The sequence below is a fragment of the Zea mays genome, chromosome 7 (genome assembly GCF_902167145.1).
Source record: "Zea mays cultivar B73 chromosome 7, Zm-B73-REFERENCE-NAM-5.0, whole genome shotgun sequence".
NCBI classification, from domain to species: Eukaryota; Viridiplantae; Streptophyta; class Magnoliopsida; order Poales; family Poaceae; genus Zea; species Zea mays.
This window is the reverse complement of record NC_050102.1, coordinates 89,806,456-89,812,277: the sequence shown is the minus strand read 5'-3', so window position 1 is coordinate 89,812,277 and position 5,822 is coordinate 89,806,456. Positions and strand designations below refer to the sequence as shown.

At 40.5% G+C, this 5,822-nt stretch overlaps 1 non-coding gene across 1 annotated transcript; it reads right to left on the bottom strand.

Annotated features, from left to right (window-relative positions):
- Window positions 1-3,916: 3,916 nt before the first annotated feature.
- LOC111589906 (U6 spliceosomal RNA) lies at window positions 3,917-4,018 on the bottom strand. The gene has a single exon (XR_004851712.1). It is a non-coding gene; the product is annotated as a U6 spliceosomal RNA (small nuclear RNA).
- Between the last annotated feature and the right edge of the window lie 1,804 nt (window positions 4,019-5,822).

The window sequence follows — 5,822 nt, the reverse complement described above, 5'->3', positions numbered from 1 at the left end:
TGATGCTTCGGCACCAAAGGCTTCAATTTGCACTTCGGGAGTTTCGGCAATTTTCTTCGGAGTAGTGCTTGAAGACTTTATTGTCTCCAAAACATCCAGTACATTAACCATCCTTTTTCTTTTGGGGGTCATTGCTGGACCCTTTTGGCTTTTTGGTACTTCAACTTTTGCTGAAGGACTTAAAATTTCAGATGTCCTTGTTTCTTTAGCCTTCGGTTCTTCTATTCTCTCCATCTCCGGCATTATGACCGGCTCTTCAACATTCGGTAGGGGAGTCGGCTCCTTGGCTTCGGTGGCCGAAGAGGTTTCACCGACAAACTTGGGCACTGTGGCCGGTTCAATATAGCGTGGCCGGTGTGTAAGAACCTTCATCTTCTTCCTCTTCGGCGCCGGCTCACTAGGAGCGGCTGAAGCAATTTCCTTCACAGAAGCTGTATCTTTTCTTTTTTGACCCCGTATTGGATAACGATAGTCAGGGTAGACGAACCCAATGGCATCAAATACTCGGTTGAGTCTTTTCTTCTTCTGGCCTCCGAAGGCCGCAGATAGTGCAGTATCTTCTGCCTTCGTGTATGATCCAAGTAGTTCATCGCTTACGACCTCAATACTTTTCAGCCAGTCATCATCTGGCTAGACGAACTTATCTCCATATTTGAAGGTGTATTTTAACCTAACCAGTCCACCTTCGTCAGGTTTGCTGATGGTTTCCTTTGGTATTTCCCACTTTTCTACAAGTGGCCATACCCTGTAGGCCACGTGCTCTTGAACTAAGTCCCTAGTCCCGATGAACGAGCAAATCACGTCGAAGGCCCTCTGGCATTCTTCGGCTGCTTCATCCATTTCCACCTTCGGCTTCCGGAGGCCGAAGCGTTGCCAAATAGGACGTATGATGATATCTTTAATATCTTCTCGTACCTTCAAATCATTTTTTACATAGAACCATTCCTTCATCCAGCCCTCGGGCCATCTCTTCTGAAAGGTCGGCACGGGGCAGCTTGACCCAGAGCGGGCGCCGAAGCTATAACAACCAAAATTGTTGTGATATTGCTCTTTTCCCCAGGGCTTCGTTTCATATACTAGCTCATGTAAATTACAAAAGCTTTTTGCATTTGGTTCCAAGCCCTGGCTTCTCACGGCCCAGACAAAGATTCCCATTCTTATGATTGCTTCGGGCGTAATTTGATGCAGGTAGACTTGATAAATCTTCAAAACCTCAACCACAAATTTGCTTAATGGAAACCGAAGCCCAGCCTTAAAAAAGCTTCGGAACATCACAACTTCATTCTCTTCGGGAGTAGGCACGGTCCTCTATCCGTCATCAGCCCTTACAATAGACATGTCCCGAAAATATCTTCCCCTCATATTATCAAGATGACCCTGTTTAATAGTTGATTTTCCAAAAACTGTATGGCTTGGTCGCCAGGGTCGATCTTCGGAGTCTTCTCCACCACTTTCCACATCATAACTGTCGCTATCATCAGTATCTTCAGACATGCCTTCCAAAATCTCCCTGGTAATCTTCTCTGTATTTGTCTTTGCCATTAATTCAAGGAAGCCGAGATTCATTTCCTCAGAAAGGCTCAGCTTCGCTTCAGCGACAGCTTTCTTATCTTCAGACATCTTCGAAAATGCTGAGAAAGTGCTCTGGAAACCGAAGCTTAAAAAATTTAAAAAGGCCAAGCAAGTGTTGGTGCGCAAGAGCTAAAAGTCGGGTGAGTAAGAACAGATGGCAAGAAAGCGTGCTAAATGAACCCGTGGTGAGCTCTTATTTATATGCCTAGTGCGTTGAAAACTGGAGGGTCCCGCTTGTCAATGACTGTTGCTATTCTAGCAAAGGGAAGGTGTTTTTTCGGACCTTCGGCTTAAGGCCTTCGTCCATGTCGCAATCTGAATTTATCACTCTAACAAATTAATATTGCGAGGGGCTACTGTTGGGGGCCTTCGGCTTCCGAAGGTCCTCAAAAACATAATTTGACAATGTTTTCCAAGTGAAATATGTGAACAGGTATCTTCGGATTCGGATCATGAGCATACAGAGCATGGTCAGGACGAAGCCTGAGCGAGACAAAAGGCGATTATGACGAAGGACAAGGAAATCACGAAGCTGTGCGCAGGAAAGCTTCAGCATGGCAGCAGAAAAGGAAAACCGACTTAAAGATGAAAAGGCAAATTAGACCTCGAAGAATTACTATAGAGTTATTAGCAAATGTAAAGGGCATGGGTGTAATTTTACATGGGCTGCGTCCCGTGCCTATAAATAGGTGAACAATATCCCCGTACTGTTCACGCTGACTGGGCATTCACTTTTTGCATCAAGCTTGCACCCTTGCTTTCCTTCAGACCGAAGGTACATTTATAATTTGTTATTGTTAATATGGTAATGTAAATAAAAATAAATTGATAATAATGTTTAGGTATTTATGTTATTTTTCGTATCTTGCATATGAATTCTTCCTCATCATTTATTTTGCTTACGAAGGTTTTTCCTTCACAACCTTTGTCCGGAATTCATTATATCCGAAGGGAAATAATGTCTCGAAGGACGAAGGACTTTAACATTTAACACTTTTTATGTTGCCTTGTTCTTAACTCTTAGCATTTGAGAACAAGTCCCCAACACACACCTTACACAATTGATCCCAAATAAACATAAGAGTAAGGGAAAGTAGACACACACAAGAGACAAACTTGCAGCAACACACGCACACAAGTCGAGAGAGAGGAGCACAAAAACAACACAACAGAGTTACAATTTAAAACACGTGCTTAAATCTCTATCTAGCAAGGCAAAGCGTGGATGTGATGTCTCGGTGTTGTAGGATGTTCAATGGATGCTTGGTGTGCTGCTCCATGCGCCTAGGGGTCCCTTTTATAGTCCCAAGGGTCCTAGGAGCCGTTGGTGCTCCATTTGGAAGGCCATGATTGCCTTCTGTCCGTGGGTGCACCGGACTGCCCGATGCAGCACCGGACAGTGAACAATGCTGATCTCCTTCCTTGTTTGGCGAAGTCGACCGTTGGCCAGGCGCGCGGCTAACACACCGGACAGTCCGGTGAATTATAGCTGTGATGCCCTTCTGTTTTCCCGAGAGCGGCCTATTCACCGGGGCTCCAGCCTGGGCACCGGACAGTCCGGTGCACCTTAGGCTGGTGCAGGTTTTGCTACCTTGAGCCAAACCTCTCCATTTTGTTTTCTCTCAATTTGGGAAGCTTCCTAGCACTTAGACAAATATAATTAGTACACAAAAAATTGACTAAACGCTAGAATCATACCTTTGTTTCTCCAAAATAATATAATGTTCAATCTCCTATCACTCTCAATTTGCTTCTCTTTGACCCTGTGCTCATACTCACAGTAGCATGTTAGTTCAAAGTGACATGTTGTGCGTTTAATCACCAAAACACTTAGAAATAGCCCAAGGGCACATTTCCCTTTCACGGGGTCACAGGGGATATGTGATGATCCAAATAATATTGTCCATTGAATTTGAGTGAGTCAGGATTAGGGGTTATCCAACAATCTGAACCGTTGATTTTGATGGTGTGTTAAGTTTGAGCACAATTTGTTTGGTGAATTTAGTGGAGGTTATGGGTGTGGGTGTGATTTTCTTGGGTGGGTTAGTGGTATAGATATGATGATTTGAACTGATATACCTTATAATGTTTTTTTTCTCGAATATACTTTATGATGGCTCAATTTAGTAATTCCTCTGTTCAAAATATAGTTCACTTTTTTTTGAATGAAACTACATAAACCTTTGACCAACCTTATAGAAAATCCACTAGCATTTAGAACATCAAATTAGTTTCATTAATTTTTCTATAAAAAGGCAGAAGATCCAACTAAAACCATCAGGGCTCTCTTGGTAAGAAGCTGAAACATAAGGAGTCGTGCACAGAACCATGGTGCAAAATCTTATAAAAAATGGATTATTTCTCAATTTGTGCATGTCATCCTTGCGTAGGGCCATGCTAATCTTCTTTGTATTGTTCTAATTTATAGAATGTCTTCGAAGAGACAGTAATAGTGGCTACACACAGGCTTATAAGCTGGCATGTCTATTGTTAGCCGAGTGATGAGGTGGTACAAACAAACTCGGCTGGCTCATAGTCTCGCACCGCACTGACACGGACCGAAGCCACACTCAACATGACATATCTGATCCATTTTCTAGAAAAAAAATTACATCGAAGTTTTTTTTGCATTGCCATGTGATTTTGTTTATGTTTTGGGTACACTTAATTGATTGTGTTATACTTCATATAGTGAGACCCATGTAATTGAATTATATGTATAGTTCTAAATAAGAAAGGATGAAAACTGAATTCTTCGGAAGTATTGTTAAGACGGGTTGAAGGGCTACATCTCAAATTCCACTTCAGATTACTGATTACCAACCTTCTCTAAAATACTTCATCAATTAGAATATGTCTTGTTCAAGTGGCAAAAGCTAATTCCTCGATTCAGGGAAATATGTTGTCGTTTAAAGTGCAGGTTTATATATATATATATATATATATATATATATATATATATATATATATATATATATATATATATATATATATATATATATATATATATATATATATATATAGATAGATAGAGAGAGAGACTTTTGTCCATATGATGATTTGAACTGATATACCTTACAAAGTTTTTTCTCTCTCGAATATATCTTATGATGGCTAAGTTTAGTACTTCCTGTGTTCGAAATACGGTTCACTTGTTTGAATGAAGCTATAGTTCATTTTGTCTTTGTCCTAAGTCAAAACTTCTTTAGCTTTGACCACGTTCATAGAAAATCCACTGGCATTTAGAACACCAAATTAGTTTCGTTAATTTTTCTACGAAATCTGTTTTGATGGAGCATTTATTTGAACTTATAGATGGTACTATATTTTTCTAAAAAATTGGTTATAGTTAGAGAAGCTTGGCTTAAGACAAATCTAAATTGAACTATAATTTGGAATGGAGTAGGATAGAACATGTTCTATGAATCTTTTTTTAAAAACTTAAGGCTCTTACTTATGAGCCTTGGTCATTGTTGGGGGCCTTCGTCTTCCGAAGGTTCTCAAAAACATGATTTAACAATGTCTTCCAAGTGTGACATATGAACAGGTACCTTCGGACTCGGGTTAAAAGCATATACAATGTGAAGAGCATGGTCGTGACGAAGGCTGATGTTGCTCCGAAGCTACACGCAAGGGAGCTTCGGCTAAGTGGCGAAAAAAGGAACCGACCTAAAGGGGAAAAGGCTATTTTGTCCTCGTTGGTTTATCCATGAGTCAATAGTAAATATAAAGGGCGTGAATGTAAATTTACACAGGCTCTGCCCTGTGCCTATAAGTAGATGAACAGTACCTCCGTACTGTTCACGCTGAATTGTACTTGCTTGTGCGTCACGCTTGTACTTTTATCTTCTGTCAAGCCGAAGGTACATTTGTAATTCAATATTGTTTCTGTCTTTCCATGATAATATAATGAAGATGAATTAATAATGTAATATGATTGTCTATGTTGTCTCTTATATTCATATGCTTCTTCTTTTATTAACATATACTGCGATGACGAATGTATGTCCTTCATGACCTTCGTCTGAAGATCATTATATCCTAAGGGAAATAATGCTTCGAAGGACGAAGTGCATTAACATTTAACATTTTCTGTTGCCTTGTTCTTAATTCATAGCATTTGAGAACAAGTCCCCAACAGTCATTATGGATGCTGTTGCAATTATGAAGAGACTGGCTTCGATGTTGTACTATTGTGACACTCGTGAGGAACCAAAGCATCGTTTACCGACCCCTTTATCTCGGGAAAA